At 35.0% G+C, this 17,295-nt stretch overlaps 1 protein-coding gene across 4 annotated transcripts in view; it reads right to left on the reverse strand.

The window, feature by feature from the left end:
• Positions 1-17,295, reverse strand: part of LOC150091719 (ras-related protein Rap-2c-like) — a 47,918-nt gene that overhangs the window by 22,849 nt on the left and 7,774 nt on the right. For 3 of the 4 annotated variants that reach the window (XM_090385323.1, XM_090385305.1, XM_090385332.1), the window contains exons 2-3: positions 9,364-9,537; positions 2,415-2,534 (exon numbers count right to left, since the gene is read on the reverse strand). The gene's annotated coding sequence lies outside the window, so the exon portion shown is untranslated. Of the gene's footprint in view, positions 1-2,414; positions 2,535-9,363; positions 9,592-17,295 lie in introns of those variants that run through there. The other variant, XM_090385313.1, reaches the window with a different exon arrangement.

Consider the following 17,295-nt stretch of genomic DNA (forward strand, 5'->3'; position numbering starts at 1 on the left):
TATTCTTTTAGGAAACGAGTTGTCAAAATCATGTTTGTGTATTTCAATAGATGTTGAGCACAGGTGATGGAAATAAGTCACAGTCCACAGCAGTTTCTTTTGGCCTTGGGGGATTATCTTTACCTCCCAGGTTTCTCGCCCTGCCATTGAGAGGCAGGAGTAGTGCCACTTAGTTGCCAAATGCTGCGGTTAGTACAGTTAGTAAAATGAATTTAAATAATAATTAAAAAAAAGAAAGTAAAAAGTACTTTCGTTTTCTGGGCTCCCTTCTTAGTGTTTTTAAGTAGAATTACTTTAAAAGAAAAATTTATAAATTTCTAAAATATTCAGAGAAAACAAGGATAACACTTAAATTGATGGAGAGAAAATTGTCTATGAGAATATAATGATAGCTTGGCCACAGAAATGTTTGGTGGCTAGGGCCGATTTTTAAGTCAGCACTCATTAGCACTATACATGGCAGCCCCCATCAGTGAGAGAATGACCCTGTCCTTGCAATGCAACTGTGAATCATGGTATTCCTGACATGCAGGGATCACACATAGCAGGACAATTCACTGGGCTTGCCATTATATTATGGCAGTATAAATGTCAGTGTAAATTACATATGTAGTTTATCTATTGATATAACTGATACATTATATTTAAATGACAAAATTTAAAAAGTTTTGTTTCAAGCTTTATCATCTGGTAGAGACATTAAATACCCAATCTTCAAATTGGTGTCTTAACCCAAGACGGTGCCTCTCTGAGTATTTGCATTTTCAAAAACAAAGTCAACTCTGTAGTAAGTAGCCATTAGGAATTTCTTAAAAAAAAAAAAAAAAAAAGTAGAATTCCATTTGCATGTGATATAGTTCATCTATAGGGTTTGACTGCGTCTGCAAGAAAAAAATGTGCAAGATGGTTTATTCGGTGCAAATGCAATAACAGTTAATCACCTTCATATATATATATATATATTTTTTTTTATATAGTAAATTACCATTATAATACTCTTGCTTTATATGTTCTTTTCTTCTGGTTCCATAGTCTAGCCATGCATTTTTTAATGTCTATAGCACTACTGTTTAAAATGCTTTCCTGCTTATATTACTTTTCCTGCTTATATTCCTTTCCTAAAAAGGAATAAATCCAGATATAACCCTCCTTCCTCTTGGTTTTCAGTTTTGGAAAAGGGATGATAGAGACTAAATTCTAGGAATTGTTTATGGTGCAGACAACATTTATTTCTTATTTAACTCAAAGCTTTGAAGGCAGAAAGGATGCTTCTTTACAATTCAATATCTAGCCTAATTGTTGCATTTGAAATTGCTCTTAATCTTTTCTTTTTAAATTTAACATTCTTCATCCCTTTTCCTTACTAATCAGTGTCTTTTTTTGTGTGTCTGTGTGTTTTAAAAATTCTTAAAAAACAAAATAAAAAAAAAAAAAAAAAAAAAAAAACAAGCATAGTACATTAATTGTACAGCTTTTCAACTTACATAAAAACCATAAACATTGCAAAAAAAAAAAAAAAAAAAAAGAAAAAAAAAAATCTGAAAAATCAGTGTTATCTACCAAAATATTAAACACAGCCATCAAAAAGAGTATCCTACCTATAACACTCTTTATGGTTAGTCCCCCTAGAAAGCATTGTAATAGGGGTTTATCATAGTTCACAAAATTTACATATCAAGCCGGTCATGAATTGAATGTCTCAAACTGTATGGAGAATTCCGTGGAAGCATCTTGCCTTCTGCTCTTACAAACTGCAACTACTACACTATATCACAGTGGATGGCAAAGTGCAATGTTATCAATTTTGTTGTCATTGGATAATTCACTCATTTGCTGATGACAACACTGACATTCAAAATTTGTTTTAGTGACGAGGCAATAGACAGTGTGCAAATATGAAGAAACAAAAATCTGTGGCTGTACACTTGTCAGTACTGGACAACAGTAATGACAAGTGTATGGGCCATTTTTATTTTGCCAACTGACAATCAAAAATATTAATTAAGCTGCCAGAAAACAAACGAGGCATCTTGTTTTTGCAAAATGGTATGCCACTGCATTTCCACAATATGGTTGCAACATTCCACAACTTCCTGATTGTGGAGTATCCAGAGTTGCTGGCCACTGCCAGTAATTCTGGATATTCTGAAGCAAAAGCCATCTTCTTCTAAATGTAGTTATATTTTCAATATATCTTTATTGGTTTAATCAATAAAATTTTGTAACTGGACAATTCATTTTGAATTACCCTATATAAATAACAACTAATTTTGGAAAATTATAAATGACTTTTATAAATGCTTTTATAAATGCTTTTTGGATATGCCCTTTTCCTACTGCAATAACCTCCACCCACCAAAATTATACTTTTAATAAAACACTAATAAAATAAAGCAGTTACATCAATTACATACCTATCAGAAGTATCAATGATCCAATATCTTTATCCTCAAATAACCCATAGAGGTATGTATAAAGTCGTAGTTACAATTGCTAATGAAAAAGCAAAGGTCAACCATCTGAAGAGTCAAAACCTATAAATATTATAAGAGATAAGAATTATTTTTTCAAATTTAATTTTGACTATGGATTTATGAAGAAATGGTTAATAAGCACTATAAATGACAACATTTATTTTAACAAGGCATTTTTTTTAGGTTTCCTTCTTTGTTGAAGCAAACAGCTTTTTATAATTCACAAGTAATTTGTAAATTACATAACACAAAACTGATTCTTTGTTTATCTCTGTTCAATTGCCATACAGAATTTTCAAGCAAGTTAGATAATGTATATATTACATTACAATTTTTTCCAGCTATTTTTAATTTTAATTATTTTTAATGTTACCATCAAAATAATTATTTTGATGATATATTATGATGATATATAATGATTATAATTAATTAAAAAAATAATAATCATAATCAACACCTTATGAAATTGAACGAAACGACACTGAATATAACCATCTTTTCTCAAAAATAAACCAAGACAGGTATTAAAAACTACTGGATTTCTATACTTATTTTAATTAAATCTGGTATGTCTTCAAAAATGTTTCTAAAAGAACCAAATCTAAAATTTCATTCACTGGGAGCAGAGTTGTTAAATATGGACAGACAAGATGAAGCTTTGGTGATTATACATTTGCAAATATGGCTAATAAAGAAAGAAAGAACTATTATGTTAGTTGGGCTGGCTGTGGTTCTAGGATAATATATACGACTGGGTCTGTATGATGACACAAAAAATGCACAGCCTATTGTAACTGTGGGATTGTATACAGGTTGCCAAAAAAAAAATAGCTGAAATGATAATGTAAGAAACCAAAAATTAAATTATATGAAAAACATTGTACTCCAAATGGAATTAACAAAACCTGATCCATTTACTGATCGCACCAAGCACATTCAATACACTAAATTAATTTGGTATTTGCTGATGACATTTCTGAATCCATTTTAGGATTCTGATTTTTAAGCTAGAAAACAGAACAGTACAGGAATGTTTACAGTACAGTACAGGAATTTTTTTTATAGAAGAATCAAGATCATTCACTAACTATGCTGTATTCGCACTATAATTTCACCCCACCTCAATCAACAAACTTGGTCTAAGGAACGAACTGCTTATGTAAGCAGTTCATAACATGAATTATATATGGAATGAGAGAGCAGCTAATGAATGACTCTCAACCACCTATAATATTTCTCTCCACTATAAATAGACATTGTGTAAAAGTTACACAGTACTTAAAATGAGTTTCAATGGTAACAATCTAATACACAAGTTTTCCAAATGAAAATCATAAAGTTATATGCAAAAATTTACACTGGAATTATTTGAGATTTACCTCCTTTTTAGCCCCTCAATTTTAAGGATTAATACATTCCTAAGAATGAAATCAAAAATAGAGTTGGAAAAAAAAAAAAAAAAAAAAAGAAAAAAAGAAAAGAAAGAAAGAAAAAAAATTTACTTATATAAATTAATAATGGGCTCAGTTGAGATCCCAGATGTACTAGATATTATTGATTTCAAATGTCCCCATGTCCTCTTAGGGACTATCAGTTATTTCATATTACATTTTCAAGAACTAATTATTTGTATAATTATTATTTTAATCAAGGATGCAGAATGCTTAATGAACTAGATATCAATCTCTAAGAAAGAAATTAAGAATGGCCTTAACAAATCTTGATTTCATAAAGTATAAATTTTATATGTTATACAACCCTTAATTTAGAAACCACATCTGGATTTATTAAATGGATTTGTAATCTCAATTTAATTTTAATACAATTGATTGTTATATCTTTATTGAACAATACGTTGTATTTATATCTGCAATGTTTTTTATTTTAATAATAAAAAAATTAAAGGCATTAAACTGAAGCAAAACAAAGCAAATCATATAAATCACAGCAACAACTGCTAATTCACTCTGGTGAGTACGGGCTTGGCATACCCAGTTGGATATCATCATTCTTCTCTCTCTCTCTCTCTCTCTCTCTCTCTCTCTCTCTCTCTCTCTCTCTCTCACCCTGGAAATTGGAAATTTTTTTTGGCTGGTGGTGCAGCATAAGCCTCAGGCTTTCTTGCACCATATGGCTAATAATAATAGATAGATAATTTCCTTCAAGGCATAAACATCTTATTTGAGTAAAAATGATTTTGTTCCTGGAATTTATCTGCATTTAACCTTCTATCACTATCACCTGCACCAAATTTAACAAGAAAGGTCACTTGCAAGATCCTCTTTTTTGTTTTAATTATAAAAAATTAATTTTTAACTTTCTTACTGAATGGAAAATAGTAATCTAATAATTAGGATTTGCTAAACCCAATTAAAAAATATCAAACAAAAGAAACCAATAAGTTTTTATCATATATTTTTTTAAAATTTAAGGTCACTGATTCCCCTCCTCCCAGACTGGAACTCAGATGCTCATTTAGTGTCTGGAAGATGAATGTGAATGTTTATATTTGTGTCAGCTGTTGACATTTAGCCAGTGAAATCAAAGCTCAATGGCAAGATTAGATACCTGTTGCTAAAATCTCACAGGCAGCATGTGGAAATGGGAGTTGCTAGAAGAAAGGTAGATGCTTTTGTTTCCCTGATGACTGTTAAATGTCAAACAAAAATTTAATGTCTCATAATTCATAGGTATGTTGAAACGAAAACTGAAAATATCGTATAACCAGTTAGAGAAAATTGGTGGGAAAAAAGTACACAAAAAGATTTTATTTCATTTACAAATTTAAAAAATAACAGAAAAATTTAAAGTGCATCTGTCAGAAACCATGTTAGCATCAAAAGGTTTAAGTAATTCCTCTTTTGTACTGAAGAAATTTAATAAAGTACTCTCTTAGAATAAGTTAAAATTAAATCTATTCATAATAATATTAATTCCAATGTAAATTCATTCACATCACATTTATGATTTTCATTTGGCATATAAATCATGTACAATATTGTATTTTAATTAGAAATTTATATAAATTATAAATATAGAAATTTATATAAATTATAAATATTGAAATTTATATAATTGTTACAAACTGTTACCATCAAAATCACTATGTAACTTTTAAAACAACAATGTATTTTATTCTTTATATATTTCTTGAAAACAGAATCGAAAAGTGGGCTCACAAACATTGTCAGAATGTCCTTTACTTCAGTTTGCTGCCTAATCCATGTGTTTCTCTTCTTATCTAAGAGACTGATTCCTAATATAATTCGATCCATTCTTTGCTGTGTAGTTTTCAGCTTCTCTTCCATTCTTTTTTCAAGTGGCCAAGTTTCACTTCCATAAGTCATGGTGGGGAGTATACATTGGTTCATTATTTTACATTTCAGACAAATTGGGATATTGCTCCTCAAGTATATGACTATATTTCCCGAATGGTATCCATCTGAAATTTATTCTTCTCTTAACTTCAGCCATTTATCATTATTACAGCTAATTACTTGTCCCAGATAAGTATATGAATTCACCTTTTCAATTACTGCTCCTTCAATGATTATATCCGTTTCTGTGGCATACCTGTTCATCGTTACTTTTGTTTTAGCCATATTCATCTTTAGTCCGAAATCCTTAATAACTCAGCATAACTGATTAAGATTTTCCTTTAATTCTTTGAGATCATGGTTTATAATCACAATGTCATCTGCAAATCATAAATCGTGGCACTCTCCATTCACATTCCATTCACTCCCCTCTGTGACCAGTCCAATCTTCTAACAGCTTCTTCAAGGGTAGCAGTAAACAACTTTGGAGATATTGTGTCTCCTTGTCAAACTCCTTTCTCAATTTTAAATTTACTACTGTCTTTGTCTAGTCTAATAAAGGAGGGGGGGGGGTTCTCACATATTTTCTTCAAACTCAATGCATGGGGATAAACACCTTTCCAGTGCCTGAAACATAGTACACCATCACTATTCTTCAGTTTCAGTATCATTTGACTTTCTGTATTACTGCTCATGACTGCTGATTTAAGTCCTTTGTTTTCCCTTAATGCCTGTTCTACTTTTCTTGTGTTAAATCTTGTCATGTCCCCTCTGAGTCTCTTTCTAATGGCTTTGCATAACTCAGTATACTTAATTTTGTCCTTGTCAGTGTTTATCTTGCTCTTCATTTGTCATCTTCGGTTCATCGTGACAAGTGTTTCTTGACTAATTTTTTTTTCTTTGAATTTATTTTTACCTATAAGTTTCTCAGGCTTTATCACTTTCAGAAAATTGTTGTATTCCTCGTCAATATCTTGGTCCTGAAAGGTCTCCAGAAGCTCAAACTTGTCCTTAAGTTCCAGTACATACTGCTTTTCCTCTTCTGTTATCTCAAAAGCCTTTGTATTATTTATTCGAGTCAGTTTTTTTCCTTTCTTTTTTTACATCTACATCAAGTGTGCATCTTACCATTCTGTGATCACTTCCAACATTTACCTTATTCAGGATGGTAACATCGTTCACAATATATTTTCCGTTAGTGAGGATGAAGTCGATTTCATTAGTTGTCATTCCATTTGGGCTTTTCCATGTCCACTTTCTGTTCACCTTTTTCTTCAAAAAAAGTGTTCATTACTGACATTCCTTGAGATTGCAAATTCCACAAGTCTTTCAGCTCTTTCATTTATTTCACCAATTCCAAAATTTACTTTCCCTTTTAGCACTGTTTTGTCTCTTTCCAATCTTAGCATCGAAGTCCCCCATAATAATGGTGTGGTGAGTTTTCTGTTTATCTAGAAGTCTCTCAATTTTGGTGTACATTTCTTCAACCTCTTCATCATCATGGCTCGATGGTGCATATATCATTATAACCTTTAGTTTGTATCTGAAATTTTGTATTTGTAGGTACTTTTCTTTCATTGGCTGCAACTCAAAAAAGGAATGAGTACATGAACTGTTTTAGTTTTGCATCTTTAATCCAACATAAAATTTACAAAACACATTTTAATAACACTCTGTACATAAAATTAACATTAACATATTTTTCCGATATATTGTAATAAATTACTATTTTATCAGTAGTGTACCCAGGATTTTTCTTTGAGGAAGGCTGAGGATTACAGCTATTACAGAAACATGCTCAATTCATTCTTTCTTTCTTTTTTCATATAAAGATAAATAATTTTTATCTATTTTTTTTTATCTACCCAAAAGTCACTAGATACTGCTATATTAGAATTATCAGCTATAAAGACTTAAACATTTTCAATATTTTGTTTAGTGTTACTTTTTTTGTTCCCCATTGCGTAGTATATTCAAAATACAATGAGTACAGATGAAGGCTGCCATGGGCTAATGGGGCTCACACAAACCTGTTGTTAATTATTAGTGGCAAAATAATGTAATGAAGCTAACTTATACAACAATATTATGCAGCAAGTCCATTATAAACTAGTCAGAACAATTAAATAATATAATAAATTTGCAGTTCTATATAAGTGCCCATAATTAAAGCTTCTAATTTATTGAGTGGAAGATATTAGCATTAGCAGAGGCATATAATGCAAGAAAGCAAGCTTATACAGCATCAGCCAAAATAAAAAAAAAAAAAAAAAACTTCCCATCTCACCCATCCATTCTCTCCACATCTTCCTTGAATTCATTTAAGCTATCAACTTCCACAACAACAGGGAAGTTTGTTCCAGCAATCAACTACTCACTGGCTAAAGGCAAATTTCTGCACATCTATTCGACAACTGTCTTTCCTCAATTTCAGTTTATCCCCCATCAGGTTTGTAATCCGAGCTGGAGGAAGAATCCCATCAGCATTGAGCCTGCTCAATCCATTCAAGGCTTTATGCACCTCAATCAGATCACCTTGCAGGTGTCTAGTCTCCAGACACTGCAATTTTCAGAACTTAAGAAGCCTTTCTTTGTAAGAGCATCCCTTTGTTCTCCTCGCCAGTCTTGTTGCCCTTCTCTGTACTCATTCTAGCAATTCTATATCCTTCCTAAAATGAGGCTTCCAGACCTGTATGCGGTACTTCAGGCAATTCCTGATCATTATGTTAATATAAATGCACTTCAGTAAATTCTCCATGCAGGTGCCTAGTTTTCCTACGCTGCAATTTACACAACTTAGCTCTTTCTAGGAGTACCCTTTTGTGCCCCTAACTAATTTTGTTGCACTTCTCTACATCTATTCCAACAAATCTCCATCCTTCCTAAAATGAGACTTCCAAACCAACCTAATATGCAAGATGCAGCCAAACCACTGCCTTATATAACAGAATAATCACCTCTTTTTGTTTCTAATGGCAAAATTCCTGTATCTCACTGACAGAAACCCCTCCTCCCCACAAGCTGTTCTAGAAGCCTGTGTGTACTGCTCATAAACTTCACGAGATTGTACAATTACTCCAAAGACTTCTTTCATTACCTTAAGTGTAGTACCACTCAATTGGTATGCAATTCTGGGATTACTGCTATCCAAATGCGGAGTGCTTTGCATTTATTAATGTTAAACCTCAATTGCTACTTTTTAGCCCAAATGTCTAATTTATATAGGTCTTGTTGGGGAAGCATACCATTAAATACCGTGAGCAAACAGACATTAAACTTGATAAGCATTCATTAATATATCATTAACCATTACTCATTCACACTTTCAAGTGTAATAAGGACACTCATGTGACATCTATTTAACCCCACGGTTTTGTTTTAATTATAAAAATTAATTTTTAGCCGTTTTGCTGAATTAAAATGGTGATCTATCATGATTTGTTGGACCCAATTAAAAAATATCGAATGAAAATAAATGAGAGAAATCAATAATAATAATAATAAAGAAATGTATTATTATTTTTAGAATTTTGAAGGTCACTGGCCTCCTGATTGAAAAATCAGATACTTGCATGGCATCTGGCTGAAGCAAAGTGAACATCTGTATTTGTGTTGGCTGTTCACGCTTAGCCGGCAAAATCAATGCATTATGGCAAGAATTAGACACCTATCGCTGGCGTCTCACAGACACCACATGGGATTGAGAGTTAACGAGAAGAAAGTAGACACCTTTGTTCACTCAGCATCTGTTAAATGAAAAACAAAAATTAATGTGTCATAATATTCAAAATGAAAACAGAAAATGTGGTATAACCAGTTAGAGAATATTGGTGAGGAAAGGCACAGAGGAAAATTTGATTTTATTTCTAGATTTAAAAAAATAACAGAAAATTTAAAAGAAAGTGGCATCTGTCAGATACCATGCTAGCAGATGAAGTTAATTAAAATACAGAAAACAGTACAGGCTCCAGCACCAAACCCCAAGGAACTCCTCTAATAACATTAGTTCATGAAGAATAGTGGACATTAATAGCCACTCTCTGCTGCTACTCAATGATTTTTATTCACAGAAGCAACTTGTCCCTAATGCTCCATTGTTCCAGTTTATACATTAGTTATTCATGGGAAACAGTATGTAATTCTTAAACAGTAGGTTTTGTAATTCTTAAACTGTGTATAAAACACTCAATCCACACAGAATTAACAAAGATAGTTGCGTGATCATTAAATATAGTAAATGAACTTTCATATATCCAGCAATTCAGTAAATTACTAAATTAATTTGCTATTTACTGCTGACATTTATGAATCGACTTTTGGATTTTTTTTTCAAGAAACAAAGAAACAATATGTTGTTTTGCTTAAAACAACATATTCTTATTTGCTGAGGCATTTGCTATTACTAATAAGCTTGTACAACTTGTTCAATTACCTATTACAGGGGTCTTTAAAGTTGACAAATCCACTTTGGGGACAACATATAATTTGACTGAAGTGGAGCCATTGTATAAGATCACATTGTAAAAGGAAGGGGCTGAATATGATTGGTCCACTTGACATCGATGGTTCGACTGTTGATGATCCTGCTCAGATAGCAAACAAACTGAATGAGTATTTTGCATCTACATTCACACGTGAGGAATCATTACAGTTTGAAAATGGAAGAAGGTTATCAAATTGTAGCAGTGTGCTTAATGATTTTGTAATAACTGAGAGCAAAGTGGAGGAGAAATTGTTGAAGTTAAACATAAGAAAGGCACCTGGGGCGGATGGGATCTATCCAGTTATATTAAAGGAGGCGGCAAAGCAACTAAGCAAACCCTTAGCCATAATTATGAGAGCATCCTTGGATTCTGGGGAGGTTCCCACGGACTGGAGATGTGCAAATGTATCCCCAATTCACAAAGGAGGTTCGAAGGGTGACACGAATAATTACAGACCAGTTAGTTTAACTTCTGTTCTGGGTAAAATAATGGAGTCACTGGTTAAAGATGCATTGCAGGATCATCTAGACAAGACTGCAGCAATAATTCAGACACAGCATGGGTTTGTTAAGGGAAAGTCTTCTCTGACAAATTTGATTGGTTATTATGATGTGGTCACAAAGGAACTGGATGCAAAAAATAATTTTGATATCATATACTTGGATTTCAGGAAAGCTTTTGACACTGTTGCGCATGGAAGACTACTGTACAAATTGGAGCAGAATGGTATTAAGGGTAAGTTGCTACAATGGATAAAAGGATGGTTAAGTGGGAGAAGACAGAGGGTGGTAATCAATGGGTGCTGCTCTTCGTGGACTAATGTTATTAGTGGAGTCCCACAGGGTTCGGTGTTGGGTCCACTGTTGTTTTGTATATTTATCAATGATACTGATGAAGGTATATCAGGCTTAATGTCGAAGTTTGCAGATGACACGAAGGTTGGCAGGGTTGTTAATGACAGTAATGGCAGTGTGCTACTGCAACAGGATCTAGATAATTTGGGCAGATGGGCTAAGAAGTGGCAACTGAAGTTTAACCTTGACAAATGCAAAGTACTGCATATGGGTAGAAGTAACCCCAGAGAAACGTACCAACTGTGTGGTACTACACTTAAGGTGGTAGAAAATGAAAAAGACCTGGGAGTAATTGTGCAGTCAGATATGAAGTTTTCTGAGCAATGTAGACAGGCTGCTAGGGCAGGTCATGGGGTTTTGTCAATGATATATAGGAATTTTGCTAGCAGGGAAAAGGAGGTGATTGTCCCTCTGTATAAGGCAATGGTCAGGCTACGCCTTGAGTACTGCGTACAGGTGTGGAGGCCTCATTTTAGGAAGGATGTAGATTTGCTTGAGCGTGTACAGAGAAGAGCAACACGATTGGTGAGGGGAATGAAGGGATCCTCTTACCAAGAGAGGCTTAAGTTCTGCAAATTGCAGTGGCTGGAGACTAGGCACCTGCGCGGTGATCTGATTGAGGTCTATAAGGCCTTGAATGGGTTGAGCACGCTGAATTCTGATGGGATCCTCCCACTTGTTCAGAATACGAACCTACGGGGACATAAGTTCAAATTAAGAAAGGATAGATGTAGAATAGATGTGCGGAAATTTGCCTTTAGCCAGCGGGTGGTTAATTGCTGGAACAAACTTCCATCTGTCGTTGTGGAAGTTAATAGGTTAAATAAATTTAAGGAGGAACTGGACAGGCAATTGGAGGGTATGGTGTGATATTTTTTTTTTTTTTTTTGGCTGATGCTGCATAAGCTCCTACACTTGCTTTCTTGCATCAAGTGCCACTACTACTACTACTACTGCAATGGGCTAGAAGAGAAACCAGACAAGTTTTTTGCAATACAGTGATATATGTTGTGAGGAATGTCAGCAATTAATTGGTGCTGGTGTCTAGTACTTTTTCACCTGAGTGTGGATTGTTCAAAAATGACTGCTCTTTAAGGAAAAAAAAAAAAAAAAGGGGGGGGGGGTTGTTTATCTTGACTATGGTCAAGACCTGACTATGGTTTTTTCTGGGAAATCACGCTCCGACCTTGAAAACAAAGCAAATCTTGTCCTAGCAGATCTCTACTTCTGGACAGTTCTCAACAAGCTTCAAATCAGTACCAGCAAAACAAAAATTATGCTTTTTAAATCAAAGCTTGACCTACGCCACCCACCACAAATCAAGATCTCTGGAAAACAGCTTCCTATTGTGACACAGGCTAAAGTCCTAGGGGTGGTCATCGACCACAAGATGAGCTTCCTTCCACATCTACAATACCTAGGGCTCAAAACGAGAAGATTTTCAGCTGCAATCATGAGGATCTCTAAGAACAACTGGGGACTCTCCAACAAAACACTCTCTCTGTATTATAAAGCCATTTTCATCCCCATTGTGACCTACGCAGCAGGAGCGTGGTTTCACTGGGTCCAACGAGTACATATGAAAATCAAGGTCAACTCCATTCAAAATTTATGCTATCCTCCTGGCCATGCACAGATTATGCCGAACAGTGTCTATAGCTGCCATCCAGGTGATAGCTGGAACTCTGCCGCTTGATCTATTTGTAATCTTCAGAGGGCTTAACTTCAGAATTAAAAAGAAAATACCAACGAAGACACAGGGCATAGAACTAAATCTCAATGCTGACCCGAAAGCAGAAAGAGCTCGCTGTTATAACGAACTCGTCAACATTTGGCAGTCTAGATGGAACACCTCATACACAGGCTCCGTTACCAGAAAATTCCTCCCTGATGTCACTTTCACAACCTTGAAAATGGTAAAGACCTGGCTTTCCCTCACCTTGGAATCCTCCTACTTGGTTACCGGACATGGGTCCCTCAACGAAAAGTTACATCTACTGGGTTTGCTACCAACAGATCGCTGTTTCTGCGGCAGGTCAGAGAATTGGAAACATCTTTTCGAATGCAGGTTGTACGATGACTTAAGAACGACCCTGCTGCAGGCTGTGCCAGGTATCTCAGAACAGCAACCAGAGCTTCTACTCCAAACACCTGACAATCTAAAGGCATTCCAATCCTATGCATCCCAAGTCTTTGAGCACAGGAAGCAAAGCTACATAGTTGTTACTGCATCTAACAATACCTCTTCAGTGACTTAAGGGTTCTATTTTCGCATGCCACCATCTTCTTTTCTTTTTTTTTTTTTTTTTTTTTCTACGTACTGTCTGGAGTTCCCACTCTAGTGCAGCCAGTTTATTTATTCATTTATTTTCATTTCATTCATTTATTTATTTTATTATATATATTTTTTTTTTTTCTTTTCTTTATTTTTATTAAATTATTATTTTTATTATTTATATTTAATATGTTCTTCATGCGCTCTGCCCTGAGTTCCCACTCTAGCGCAGCCAATTTATTAACTTATTTTATTATTTTATACCCAATGGCACCTCCGTAGCCAGGTGGGCAGGAGCAGTAGTGCATAGCACACGCTTCTTGATTAGACCGGGGGTTCGAGCCCGTACCCACCAAATATGGAGGATGCGGCAGGTCAGGGAATGACCACCGCATATTCCCAGCCCGGATAAAGGGTGAGGGTTGGCATCAGGAAGGGCATCCGGCCGTAAAAATTGCTTGCCAAAACAGTAAAAACACTCACCCCATATATAATGGGAAAAGGCGAGGATAAAAAAAAAAAAAAAAATCTTATACCTATTTTTTTTTCCATGCACTCTGCCTTGAGTTCCCACTCCTAGTGCAGCCAATTTATTTATTTATTTCATTATTTTTATTTATTTTTTTTTCCCCATGCGCTCTGCCTCGAGTTCCCACTCTAGTGCAGCCAATTTATTTCATTGTTTTTTCTTCTTATTATTATTTCTTTATTTTTTATCATTATTATTTAACATTTTTTTGATTATTATTTAATATATATTATATATATATATTTATTAATTAATTAATTATTTATTTATTATTATTTTTTAAAATTTATTTATTTATTTTTTCCCTAACTGCACCACAGGTGGTTTTTTTTTTTTTTTTTTTTTGGCTCTTCTTTCTTTATCTCCTCCCTCTGGAATGGGCCCCCCAGAGGAATCTATCCCACCTTCTGGCAACACTAGGTGGGTCAGAGTCTCCTTGAGACAGTATGTGTTTTGCTGGGGCTGGCCCACCTTCCCGTGGTGTGGGCGAGTACCCAGAATCATCTGTCCAGGTGACTGATGCTTCTGGGTAGCCAAGCGGCCAGAACATAACAACAGAACACACATATCTGGCCCATTTGTAATGATACTGTTCTTCACATAGACACGAGGCAGAGTTGAACAAACGTTCTAGGTGCCACCCTTACCTATACACATGTCCATGCCCACTCGGCTACGGAGGCCATTCGTATGGTCCTTCATTACTCATTTAATCAGTGACTCCATTATATTTGCCGGAATAGATGTCAAGCTTTGTAATTACTTACACCACCCTTTGATTGCCCCTTGTGAATTATAGACACAATCACACATCAATCCATGGGGACCACCCCAGAATGCGAGAACATTCTCATAATTATGGCTATAGGTTTGCTTGACCTCTTTTTCTACCGCTCTTAATATAATTGGATATATCTCATCCAGGCAGGGCACTTATTTACATTTAGTTTCAACACTTTCTTTTCCACTTTCCTCTGTTATCACAAAATTTTTAATTTCCAGTAATTTAATTTACTTCTGGTATTCCCATCCTAAAAGATTCTTCATGTGTAAACAAGGATACAAAATATCTACTCAGTTCGTCAGAGCAGGATCCTCAACAATTATAACATTCATATTTAGTGGGCCAATGTGATTCATTCCTACTAGTGTTTACATAAATAAAGACATTTTTTCTAATTTTCTTTATATTCTTTGCAAGAAACCTCATAATCTGCCTTATGTTGCCCAACTCACTTTGTGACTTGACTGCAGACAGTTGTACTTACTGTAGGCTTCTGTATCTCCTGATAATTTATGTGTATCCTGTGCACTATTCTCATCAGTTCACCTGATGTCCATCTAAACCTTGAACAGTACCTGGTTTTCAATTGGGACGACACAACAACATTCCAGGAGTGCCACATAATTCCGGTTTAAGTTACTTAAACTTATATTTTTTTAAATGTATATATTTATTTCATTATGAAAACTAACAAGAGGGAAAGACTACAAATGATTGAGGAAGAAATGAGAGCATGTCTCTCCAATATTCCACCTAATATCAAAAAGATCTGCAAACCACATCAGGCACAAATATCGAAAAGTTTCGTAAATTGATATCGTTGATATTTCTATCAGATGAGATTATCATTGATATTTCTATCTGCTAGCAAAGAATGGTACCTATTTTTTTTTTTTTTACAAAAAAAGAAAAGAAAAAAGAGCACTGGTGAGGATAATGCCTCAAGTGGATACTAGAATGCCATTCTGTTTGATCAGAATGCTTAAGAAACCTGCCGATTACATAACTCTTGCACAAATTTTTTTTTGTGAGACATTCACCAGTTCCCATTCTGCAATGACAACTTTAGAGCTATTGAAGTAGTACAGGGAATGACTCGAATGTTCACTCTATCAAAGAGGAGAACAGTTCCATTGTGAGTGAAGAGTTTCAGCTACTGTACTTGTTAATCGGAGAGACTGCTGCTATAGGGATGGGATACACTTAAATAAAAAGAGTGCAAGAATATTTGCTGATACTATTGAGGTAGTGTTAGGTGGGTCGGAAAGCTGCTGGCTGAAGATATACAGACTAATAGATTAACAATAACCGCAGGCAAAAGTGAAAATGATTCTTACACTGCTTCTATTGGAATGAGCGGCAGTCTTGAAAGCTAGGTGCTAGGGATTTCAAGAACTACTGGGAATCATCACGAAATAAGTAAATACATGGGCTGTGTTACGATAACTAAGAGTAAGAAGAGGTGCATGTACACCAATGCTAGGAGTATAGTAAATAAATTTGAAGTGCAGACATATGCATCAAATACAGACACTATTGGGATTTTAGAGATGCCGTGTCACTCAGATATAAGAAACACAGAAAGGACAGACAGCATAGGGGGGGAAGGTTATGGTCTTAGTTAAGATGTATATAAAATCTAAGGCAGTGCATCCAGTTGACATGGGTGGCCAGTGCAATGTTTAGTCAGTTTATTGTTGTTGTTATTTGGTTTTTTTAGGAGCATTAGCAACTAAGGCCATATTGCTCTGGAGATATGCGGTGGTCATTTCCTGTTAGTCAGTTTAGTGTGACATAAGCACTAGGAAAGCAAAAATGAGAGTAGGAATGTGTTATGGGGCTAATGACTCTGATGAATACCATGAGCAGCTGTACAGAGAAACAGAGTGGGCCAGAAATCAGAATGTCTTATAATGGGGGATTTTAACTTTCCAGATATTGATTGGTTTGTTTGTTTGTTATTTGGTTTTTAGGAGCATTAGCAACTAAGGCCATATTGCTCCGGGAATATGCGGTGGTCATTCCCTGACCTTTCCGCATCCTCCGTATTTGGTGGTGACGGGCTCGAACCCCGGTCTAATCAAGAAGCGTGTGCTACGCACTGCTGCTTCTTCCCACCTGGCTACGGAGGCGCCATATTGATTGGAACCGGTGGGTTAGTCCCTCACAGACTAGCAAGACTTTTGTGGATTTATTGGATGACTGTTTTCTACAGCAACATGTTAGAGAGGCAACAACAGGTAGTGATACCTTTTGATCTGATTATCAATTATCAGTGATTATTCATGCATTAGGAATCTGCAGATAAAAGAACCACTAGGTGTCAGTGATCACAGTGTACTGATTTGAGATTCATTTAAAGATGTAACTACCATCAAAGGTAAAGGGATGGGGTTTTTGCTTTTGTAAAGGTGACTACAATGGTCTCAGACAATTTTAAATCCTATACAGTGGGACCTACTGATGATGTTACCATCAGCAAATTCTAAATGGGAAGTGTTCAAGGAATTAATCATAGAAGCCAGTAGGCTTTTTGTACGAACTAAGAAATACTCTTCAAGGCTTAAATGGAGATAGA

The sequence above is a fragment of the Mastigoproctus giganteus genome, chromosome 1 (assembly GCF_048544385.1).
Source record: "Mastigoproctus giganteus isolate SK-2022 chromosome 1, ASM4854438v1, whole genome shotgun sequence".
Classification (NCBI taxonomy): domain Eukaryota; kingdom Metazoa; phylum Arthropoda; class Arachnida; order Uropygi; family Thelyphonidae; genus Mastigoproctus; species Mastigoproctus giganteus.